This window comes from Taudactylus pleione, unplaced genomic scaffold (genome assembly GCF_031769625.1).
Source record: "Taudactylus pleione unplaced genomic scaffold, aTauple2 ptg000354l, whole genome shotgun sequence".
Taxonomy (NCBI): Eukaryota; Metazoa; Chordata; class Amphibia; order Anura; family Myobatrachidae; genus Taudactylus; species Taudactylus pleione.
In genome coordinates, this window is record NW_028284755.1 from 2,201,560 (window position 1) to 2,212,990 (window position 11,431).

The window sequence follows — 11,431 nt, forward strand, 5'->3', positions numbered from 1 at the left end:
AGTTATAAATACCAAGTGTAAAGTCATATGTCTTATGCTCAGTAAAACAGTGAACTATGGCATACTAAACCGATTAAAAATACAGCTCAGGAGATTTTTCAGAGGCTGCAAGTGACAGGAAACCATTGCGATTAATATGACACTGAGGTGAATAATCCAGCAATAGAATTAGCTGGTGAGGGGAAAGAAACGGTTGTATCCTATACTCAATCACAGAGGGCCTGATCCATTACGGATCGCAAGTGCGATTACACACGCAGGCGGCCGATTGTTGTGTACTGAGCATGCACCGCAGTGCTCGCGCAGGAAAGCTTCACTGCAATCGCAGTGACCACACAGACCCATTGCAGAGTAATTGACAGGAAGCAGGGGCGGATTGGGCCACCGGGACTGCAGGAAAGTTCCCGCTGGGCCGTCCCCTCTCCCCCCTGCTGGGCCGCTTTACACACACTGACTGGCCAGCGGCTCTAACTGCCGCTACCGCGATCGGAGCTCAGCTCCGAAAGCGCAGTGGTCGTGAATGAGCTTCTGCGCATGCGCAGAAGCTCATTCAGTAGTGAGATGGTAGAGGGAGTGCTGCTGTGTTCGCCGAGCCGCAGCAGCCCCTCCCGTGGGGCATTGCGGAGCACGTGAGAGACACCTCATAGCTCCGCCTCCAGCAGCCACAAGTTCAGCGAAGGAGCCAGGAAGAGGAGAAGGGGCAGGCTGCAGGAGTGGCAGGGCTGTTTGGACTGGAGCGAGTGGCTGCGACTGGCAGTGACACTGTGAGGCACAATTTATTCACATGATGTGATGTGACATATGACTCCTTAAAATATATATATATATATATATATATATATATATATATATATATATATATACATATATAATCACATACCACAAGTTGTGTCATGATAGTTATTTAGATGATGCCTAGGATGTGATGTGATTATAATATTATGATCACAACATCCCAGGCATCACCTAAATAGCTATCATAGCTTGTGGGCTGGGATGTGAAATATATATACAGTCAGGTCCATAAATATTGGGACATTGACAGAATTTTCATATTTTGGCCTCTATTCACCACCACAATGGCTTTGAAATGAAACAAACAAGATGTGCTTTAACCGCAGACTTTCAGATTTAATTTGAGGGTAATAACATCCAAATCAGGTGAACGGTGTAAGAATTACAACGGTTTCTATATGTACCTCCCACTTTTTAAGGGGCCAAAAGTAATGGGACAAACTAAACAATCCTAAATCTAACTTTCACTTTTTAATACATTGTTGCAAATCCTTTGCAGGCAATTACAGCCTGAAGTCTGGAACGCATAGACATCACCAGATGCTGGATTTCATTCCTGGTGATGCTCTGCCAGGCCTCTACTGCAAATGTCTTCAGTTCCTGCTTGTTCTTGGGGCATTTTCCCTTCCGTTTTGTCTTCATCAAGTGAAATGCATGCTCAGTTGGATTCAGGTCAGGGGAATTGACTTGGCCATTGCATAACATTCTTTTTAGCCTTAAAAAACTCTTTGGTTGCTTTTGCAGTATGCTTCGGGTCATTGTCCATCTGCACTGTGAAGCGCCGTCCAATGAGTTCTGAAGCATTTGACTGAATATGAGCATATAATATTGCCTGAAACACTTCAGAATTCATTCTGCTGCTTTTGATCAGCAGTCACATCATCAATAAATACAAGGGAACCAGTTCCATTGGCAGCCATACATGCCCATGCCATGACACTACCACCACCATGCTTCACTGATGAGGTGGTATGTTTTGGATCATGAGCAGTTCCTTTCCTTCTCCATTTTCTTCTCTTCCCATCACTCTGGTACAAGTGTCTCATTTGTCCATAGGATGTTGTTCCAGAACTGTAATGGCTTTTTTAGATGTTGTTTGGCAAACTCTAATCTGGTCTTTCTGTTTTTGTGGCTCACCAATGGTTTACATCTTGTGGTGAACCCTCTATATTCACTCTTGTGAAGTCTTCTCTTGATTGTTGACTTTGACACATATACACCTACCTCCTGGAGAGTGTTCTTGATTTGGCCAACTGTTGTGAAGGGGTTTTTCTTCACCAGGGAAATAATTCTTCTATCATACACCACAGTTGTTTTCCGTGGTCTTCCGGGTCTTTTGGTGTTGCTGAGCTCTCCGGTGCGTTCTTTCTATTTAAGAATGTTCCAAACAGTTGATTTTGCCACACCTAATGTTTTTGCTATCTCTCTGATGGGTTTGTTTTGATTTTTCAGCCTAATGATGGCTTGCTTCACTGATAGTGACAGCTCTTTGGATCTCATATTGAGAGTCGACAGCAACTGATTCCAAATGCAAATGTCACGCCTAGAATCGAGTCCAGACCTTTTACCTGCTTAATTGATAATGAAATAACGAGGGAATAGCCCACACCTGTCCATGAAATAGCTTTTGAGTTGATTGTCCCATTACTTTTGGCCCCTTAAAAAGTGGGAGGCAAATATAGAAACCGTTGTAATTCCTACACCGTTCACCTGCTTTGGATGTAATTACCCTCAAATTAAATCTGAAAGTCTGCAGTTAAAGCACATCTTGTTTGTTTCATTTCAAAGCCATTGTGGTGGTGAATAGAGGCAAAAATATGAAAATTCTGTCAATGTCCCAATATTTATGGACCTGACTGTATATATATATATATATATATATATATATATATACATATATAATTAAGGTGTCCTATGTGTTTGTGTTACTTCAATATCATGCACTGACATTTATGTAGGCACATGTAGTTTAGTAATTAGTTATTTAGAGGTGATTATTCTGTTTATAGAAAATGTGTGTGTAATTGTGTATAGATCTATCTATCTATCTATCTATCTATCTATCTATCTATCTATCTATCTCGTATCTATCTATATCCTATCTATCTATCTATCTATCTATCTATATATCTCTGCCAAACAAAAAGTGCGCTAATTTAGATCCTTAAAATGTCAAAATGGAACAGGTCCCAGAATTGATTGCTTTAGGTGTGAACAACTCTCTACTTCAGTTGAAACCACCGTATCAGTCCTAGCATGGACCAAAGAATTATGTGGCTGGCATCTTTCCCAGTTATTTATCCAAATCCAGTTGCCTCACAGGAACGTCACTGCTCCAAGCGTGGCTTGGTGTTGTTGTGACGATCCTGTGACGTGTTTGCCCAGAGAAGCTTGTTGATTTGACGGTGGTATCTCTGGTTGCCTAACCCTGACCCCTAACCCTCCCAGTAACACACGTTTCCCGCAGCCTAAACCTAACCCTACGTGGCCCCCCTCGCCCAGTAGCATAACCCTAGCCCTCACCCCGCAGCCTAACCCTCCCCCTAGTGCCTAACCCTTAACCTTAAACCTAACCCCTAAACCTAATACTTACCATCTGGATTGTGGGGCTGGTATTAAGAGCCCCGGGGTCTCAACTACATCCCCTCTGTAAGAATCTACTATACTAGTTGCTACTTCTTGTGCTTTGATTTTAGCATATATAATAGTTGCGTCCAACTCACAATCAGGCCGTCAGAGGAGGAATTCCGCCCCCCTCGATAGTACCCGCCCCCTCATCAGACCACACCCAAATAGGGCTGCTTCCAGAAATTTCCCAGGCTGGTTTTCCAACCCGATCCGTCCCTGACAGGAAGTGAGTGTTTGGGGGCGCTGACGTGGTGGTGGTTGGCGAAACGCAGGCGTGTCAGTGCGTTTAAACAGCGCTGCAGGAGGATGTATAAATTAGCCACTGCGATGGCATACACAGCTTGAGCTCCGATAGTACTTGATGTTACTGACGGTTTTGCAGACTTGCAAGGTATTACGGATGTGAGTAAGGGGAAGTGGGCGTCCTTATGTTGTGCTGCGATGGCATTGTGATTGCAAACATTAGCATATTTTCGCAGTGGGTCTGCGTGCGTAATCGCAGTTGCGATCGTAATAGCGATCCGTAATGAATCAGGTCCAGAGTCACTTATCATTTCATTTTGCAGACCAGACACAACAGCTAGGATTGGGGCAGATAGAGAGCATTTGGCACCCAAATCCAAATTCTTCAGAAAGCTCTATAACATAATTTAAATATAGTTAAACAGTATTGACAAGCTATTCATAAAGAGTACAAATTATAATACTCAATACCAGAGTTGCAGATTGGAAATGCAATCTCAGTGGCTTGTTAAACGGCTTACCACGTGAATGTCATCAGTAAAGCACTTTGTATTGTGTTTGCCTTTATACCCACAGGAATACAATGCCTATACTTCACATCCTAATACAGCCATTTCTAATGTCGGCAGAATAAAGCGTATTATAATAATAAAGTGTTATGGATACATGTAGCTAAATATCCTCTTCATCTCCATGGAAACTACTACTCTGCATAACTGGGGTCTACTAGTAGAAGTGATAATCGGCTTTAATAACAGAATTCATTTAAAATAATTTAAAGAGATCAGTGTTATGGAGTAAATGATTTCAACATGGCTTTGTGTAGTGAAGCTTTATTCAGGCTTGTCTTTATGGGTGTATATAAGTATGTCTGGTGCAAAGTATAGTCCACACACCCTGGGGCAGGGACGTGTCATACTCTCTGTCAGACTGCAGAGTTTTGACAATAAAAATGATTACAATAAAGCAAAGAAGATATTTATGACTTATAAATATCTTCTTTGTATTATTTTGATAGTTTTTATAGGCAAAACTCACCATAATTCAGCACTCCCTGGAAATACAGAGAGAGATGAGGCAGTAAGAGCTCAGCCTCACCTCTGATAGCTCAGACACTGTCTGGAGTTGTGGGCAGGGCCACGAAGCAGCCAATAAAACACAGACAAAAAGAGCTATTGGAGGCATGCCTCACTGTGAGGGAGAGTGCCTTGAGCTCTGATGGACACCTCTGACGATCAGGAGATCAGTCCAGGAAGTACTCAGGCATCGGAGCTCAGCAGCAGCACTGAGAAGGGAAGGTAATTGGAATATGCAGACAGAGGAAACACACAAAGGAGAAAAAGGTAAGGAGGGTCTGCTGCTAGGGGCACGTGTGTGTGTGTTGGTGAAATCTTTTGTGCTAGGGGGAATCTTCTGTGCTAGTGGAAGATATGTGTGAGGGGGATCTGTGCTAAGGTGAATCTGTGTGTGTGTGTGTGGGGATCAGTGTGAGGAGGGAGATCTGTGCAAGTGGGGCAGGTTCATATGTGTGTGTAAATCTGGCTCTGATACTAGCCAGTGCCTCCCCATCCATTTACCTCACCGCACGTCGCTGCTCTGGGGACATTCCAGGGTGAAACCAAAGATCTCTGCACCCAGGTGCAAAATTTGAGATAGGGCCATCCTAAGCCTGCTTCATTCCCTCCATTCCCCAATCTATAGCAAACTGTATATTACAGCCTGAAGCTCTACTGCACAGAGACATAAGCTAGTAATGTATGGGAGAAAATTATAACTGACCATTTGCTCACAAACACTGGAAAATGGACACAAACGATCAAATAGACAAATTGGTTAAATTATACATATTTATATTTATTTATATGGTCTATTGTCATTTACTTCCCATACATTATCATATTTTCGTTCCAACCAGCCAACTAGTTGGAAGGTTGGAAACATAGGGCCTGATTCAGACCCGGTCACAAGCGCTGAGCGCTCGCAACCGGGTCGATGGTGGCCCACAGCGCATGCGCACAACGGAGCCGGCTCCGTCGTGTGCATGCGTGAGACCCGGCTAGCGACGGACAATCCGTCGCTCCGGATCTCTCACCAAAGGGGGCGAGCTGTCGATGTTGAGTGACAGCTCACCCCCTTTGGTGGGTGGGCCAGGGGGGGGCTGCCCAAACGGAGGCGTTCCCATGAGAACGCCTGCCGCTTGGGGGCGGCCCCACTGACATCACTCGTGATGTCAGTGGTGAGATTCCGGCTCTGTTAGAGCCGAAATCTCTCTGGGGCTTGCGGCCACGAGACCTGCCACAAGGGTCTCGTCGCAAGCCCGATGGTCTTGACTGTCGATGGTGAGTGACAGCACGCCCCCTTTGGTGGGCGTGCCGGGGGTGTGGCTGGCCAGACGGAGTCGTTCCCATGGGAACGCCTACCGTCTGGGGCCGGCCCCACTGACATCACAAGTGGTCTGCGGCATCACTCCAGGGCTTGCGGCAATGAGACACTACCACAAGGGTCTTGTCGCAAGCCCGATGGTTGCGATGGTCTTGACCATCGCGACCATCTTCCTGGCCACTCGCTCTAGCTGTGGGAAGCTCGAGCAGGAGGCTCCCCACTGACATCACTGCTGATGTCAGTGCGGCCGCCCATAAAACGGCAGGCGTTCTGTCAGGAATGCCTCCTTTTTTGTAGCCACCCCCTCGCCCCGCCTACAAAACGGGGCGAGCTGTCAATCACCATCGACAGCCGCCCTTTTTGTAGTGAGCTCCGGAGTTTGCGCACGCGCAGTGCGGCCACTGCGCGTGCGCAGGGCCTTAACATTGACCCGGTTGCGACCGGGTCTGAATGAGGGCCAGAGACTCTCACCTCATACAGTAGCTCAGACAGTCTCCTCTTCTGCACAAAGACATTGGACCTCATTCAGACCCCCTCGCTAGCACTGTGCACTCGCAAGCGGCCCGATGGTTTGCATACGCGCATGCGCACGCTTCGTTCTGCGCGTGCGCGAACTACTCTGTGTTAGGTGCCCTTATGGGGAGTAAGGAGTAGAAGAAAGTGTAAGGAGAAGCACATGAGGGAAGAGGTCCCTGCCCGTGAGCGATTACATTCTAAAGGGGAAGGGCAGACAGACAGACGTGACACAGAAGGGGAAGATAGGGAGGAGAGAGTATTATGTGGGTTAGGATGAGAGCTGGAAGGCCTTGATGAAGTAGTGGATCTTGAGAGCCCGTTTGACGCTATGCAGTGAGGTGGAGAGTATGATAGGGAGAGGGAGAGAGTTCCAAAGGTAGGGACCTGCACGGGCAAAATCTTGGAGGCGGGAGTGGGAGGAAGTAATCAGTTGGCAAGAGAGGCGGCATGCATTTGTTGAGCGAAGTGGACGGACGGGAGTGTGAAGGGAGAGAAGGTCAGAAATGTATGTGGGGGAGGATTTAGTGAGGGCTTTGTAGGCGAGTGTAAGAACCTTGAATTGGCATCTGAAGGGGAAGGAGAGCCAGTGTAGGGCTTGAAGGAGAGGAGAAGCAGATGTAGAACGTCTGGAGAGGAAGATGAGCCGAGCAGCAGCATTGAGGACCGATTGTAGCGGAGAGAGGTGGGAGTCTGGGAGGCCAGCTAAGAGAAGGTTACTGTAGTCCAATCTGGAGATGGATGAGGGTTTTAGTGGCATCCTGGGTGAGGAAGGGTCTAATCCTGGAAATATTTTTTAGGTGGAAGCGGCAGGACTGCGAGAGGTGCTGAATGTGTGGTTTAAAGGAGAGGGAGGAGTCTAGAATAACTCCAAGTCAGCGCACTTTGGGGATACAAAAGATACAGCACAGAGTATGTGGCATTGCAGAGACACTACTAATTGGTTATTATCAATAGAAGCTAAGCTGACACTTTTCTAACACATTGCGACATATAAAAATGTGCACAAAGGAGAAAATTTTGATTTAGGATTATGGATAAATCTGAAAAGTGGAATCAAGGTTAAAATGTGTATGCTGGTCATCTATTTTTGGAATTATGAAATGACTAAGTGTCTGAGTAATAAAAATGATAGTGTTCTTGCATAATATAAAACATCATAACTATAGTCTGTAAACCAGCCTAGACTCAACTTAAATATTCAAATATTACTTAAGAAGCTTAGAAATCAGAGTTAATAGATTATGAGTATTTACCAATTCTCGCAGATTTTTGGCGCACTTATATGGAATTTAGACGCTTTAGCCTAGTAGATGCAGAAACCTCTTCAGACAATACAGATTTCGGCCTCTACCAGAATGTCGCATCCACGTTTGGGTGAGGTTGGATTGTTGTGGTTTCCCAGAAAAAAGGTTCAGTGATACATGAGTTGAAGATTGTTTTAATGTAATGTGTTTTTTTGAAATAAATAATAAATATCATCATATTACACAATGAGTGGCCTTTTGTTTTGCTATTTTGATCTTTTGGTACATGGGTATAATTACACGAATACTGAAATCAGCCTGAAAGTACTAGGAGGAAGGAAAGTATTAGCAGTAGATTCCAAGTTAAAAAACACAGATAAACTTATTCCCAAGTTTATTTAATGTATGCTGAATATATATGTGGATTCCATATGAGAAGTTTCTGAAACACTACAATATCAGCGCCCTCTTGGTGTGCATACACAGTAGTTTGTGATTTCTTACAGAACCCATCAGGTGGGGGTCTTCCAGGAGGTGTGTAGATGTTTTAGTGAATTGAAAAATCATTTATGGTTCTAGGATTTGTATGTTTACTAATTGAGCACAGGATAATGGATATTTTTGTTGTTTGTCAAGAGAGAAGTGCAAATAACTTACAGTACGAAACATTGCAAAACACAGGATACATGCTATATAACCAGTGCCATACATGTAGTCATAATGCCCACAAAAGCAGTGATGACTGAACCCAGAGGTTGAGTGCCATTGATGACAATGGGGAGATGTTAGTATAGGTGAGGTAAGGAAAACCACATGCAAAGAGGGTCCTGCTCATAAGTGCTTACAATCTAGAGGGGAATATATATATATATATATTCCATAGACAAAAAACCTTACGGTTTCACATGTCCCATTACGGCTGTTTAGACATGATCTTAAAATTCACAAAACCTATTGATTTTCTGCCACTCAGACTTCAAAAAGCAATGAAATTACGATCATTAAGGCTGATTCCTTAGTGGACGTGTTCCTTGCGCAAAACAGATATGGTATGCCATCACACCCTGTGGTTAACAGCAGATTCAGCACTCTCACAGAATGAGATTGCTGTCACTCACAAAATGGTGGAGCTGCTAATTCACAGGATTGTGTGCTCATTGGAATACACACATGCAGTCTATTCAACTGAGGTTTGAGAAGTTATATGGCTCCCACATCCCACTCAGTGCCCACAATCTTCCCATTTGATCACCAAAACAATCTCACTGGCTTCCAACATCCTTCTCACTGCATACATTTATCTAATTTAGAATACACGTTTAGTTCCCTTATTTTTAAAACTATCATACTCTGTCTATGCATGTACACTTTCTTCCCCTATATGCCTCCATGCTGCTATATATTCCCCAATCCCTACTGCTGTGTGGTCTCCCAACTGTGTTCCCTCATCCGCACCAATGTTTTTCCCCAGTCAAACCGCCCTACATCCGTGCCATGTTGCTGTCTTTCTCTCATCTGTGGCACTCTTTCTTCCTGCATCTGCACTACTCTGGTACCCCAATCGTGCAACTCCCCCCACCACCCGCACCACTCTGTCTTCCTCCCCATCCACACCGATCTGTCTTCCCCAATCCCTACTGCTGTGTGGGCTCTGAACTATGGTAGTCTGTGTTCTCTCATCCGTACCAATCTGTCTTTCTCCATCTGCACCGCCCTGCATCCGTGCCACTCTGTTTACTTCTGCACCACTGCCTTCCCCTAAGCCACACCACTGTCTTCCTCCATCTGCACCACTCTGTCCCCCTCAACTGTGCAACTCTGTCTCCTCCCCCCACCTGCACTACTCTGTCTTCCTACCCATCCACACTAAACTACCTTCCCCAATCCCTACTGTTGTGTTCTCATATTTGTGCTAGTCTGTATTCCCTTATCTGCACCAATCTATCTTTACCCATCTGCACTTCTCTGTCTTCCCATGTCCATGCCACTCTCTTCCCCCATCCACGTCGCTGTCCCTCCAAACCGTGCCACTGTTTCCTCCCATCCACACCACTGTTTTCCACCCATCTGCATTACTTTGGCTACCCCCCCCTGTACTGCTTAACCTTCCCTCCTCCACATGCCTTTGTGTCTCACCTGTCCACTGCTGTGTCTCCTCCCCCCATCCACACCACGCTCTATTTTCTGCTTTGACCTCAGTTGCATAGACTGCATGTGTGTTTTCCAATGAGCATACAAATCTGTGAATTAGCAGCTCCACCATTTTGTGAGTGACAGCAATCTCATTCTATGAGAGTGCTGAATCTGCAGTTAACCACAGGGTGTGATCGCATACCATATCTGTATTGCGCAAGGAACATGTCCATTAAGGCGTAAGCCTTAATGATCGTAATTTAATTGCTTTTTGAAGTTTGAGTGGCAGAAAAGCAATAGGTCTTGTGAATTTTCAGATCATGTCTAAGCAGCCTTAATGGGACATATGAAACTGTAAGGTTTTTTGTCTATGGAATTTCATAGCTTTTTTAAAATGTATTAACTATCAGGGTTTGGATGAGCAAACCGGGCCACCTGCAGGGTAGAAGTGCAACAAAATGGTACACTAACGCAGGTGGAAGAGGGGACAGCACACAGGAGGTTGGTTTGGGAGGTGCAGAGTGCGAGACAGCTGTAGGCATGTGGGGTAGCGGCAGCAGAGGTGGTGCAGAGCAGTGACAGTGGTGCAGTGCAAAGGGGGCATCAGTGGGGAGACAGAGGGCTCACTTGCAGTGCGTATGCACCTGAGAAAATCAAATCAATAAGTCACAGATGCACGAATGCAGCAGTGAGATCCATCTACGCATCTGTTAAAAATTGAATGTGTAAAAAAAAAAAAAAGCGTAGCCCCGCCCCCTAGAGGACAACCTGCCCCGGGCTTTGGAGCCCCAGTACTGGTTGTGCTAAATACAGGGGACATACTTTAAAAAAAGCTGCCTGTTTGTTTTCTTTTAATATTTATTTTGCAGGGGTACTGTAGGTGCCAGCAGGCCCTTAATGCCCCGCCTGCTGGTACTTGTGGTTCTCCAAGTACCAGTATGTGGGGATGCCTGCTGGGATCTGTAGTACTACTGCAAAAGACAATATTTATATTTTCATATGCACCACACTTTACATAATCAACCTAGCACCCACCAGCCAGGAGTGCTGGGAATAGCCCCGGGCTATCAGCCTGGACCTGGGGTGCCCTGAGGAGGAGGACTCCTTTATTGGGGGGGACCCCAACTCCTCAGGGATCCCCGGCCTGGGTTGACTAGCAGTCAGGGGTGATCCTGCGGCTGGGGGGCCCAGTGAAAGGGCTCCCCTGGCTGTGGCATCACACCCCCCCCCCGCTAGGAGTCCGGTGCTGGTTCTGGTAAATACACGGGACCCTATTCTTTTTTTGCCACTGTATTTCCAGAACCAGGACCGACTCAGAGCCCTGTGCTGGTTGCGCTAAATACGGGGGACCCCTACGTCATTTGTCCCCCATATTTTGGCAACCAGGACAGGTTCTGAAAAGCCTGGTGCTGGTTGTGCTTACTACGGGGGACCCCTACGTCGTTTGTCCCCTGTATTTAGCACAACCAGTACTAGGGCTCAAAAGCCCG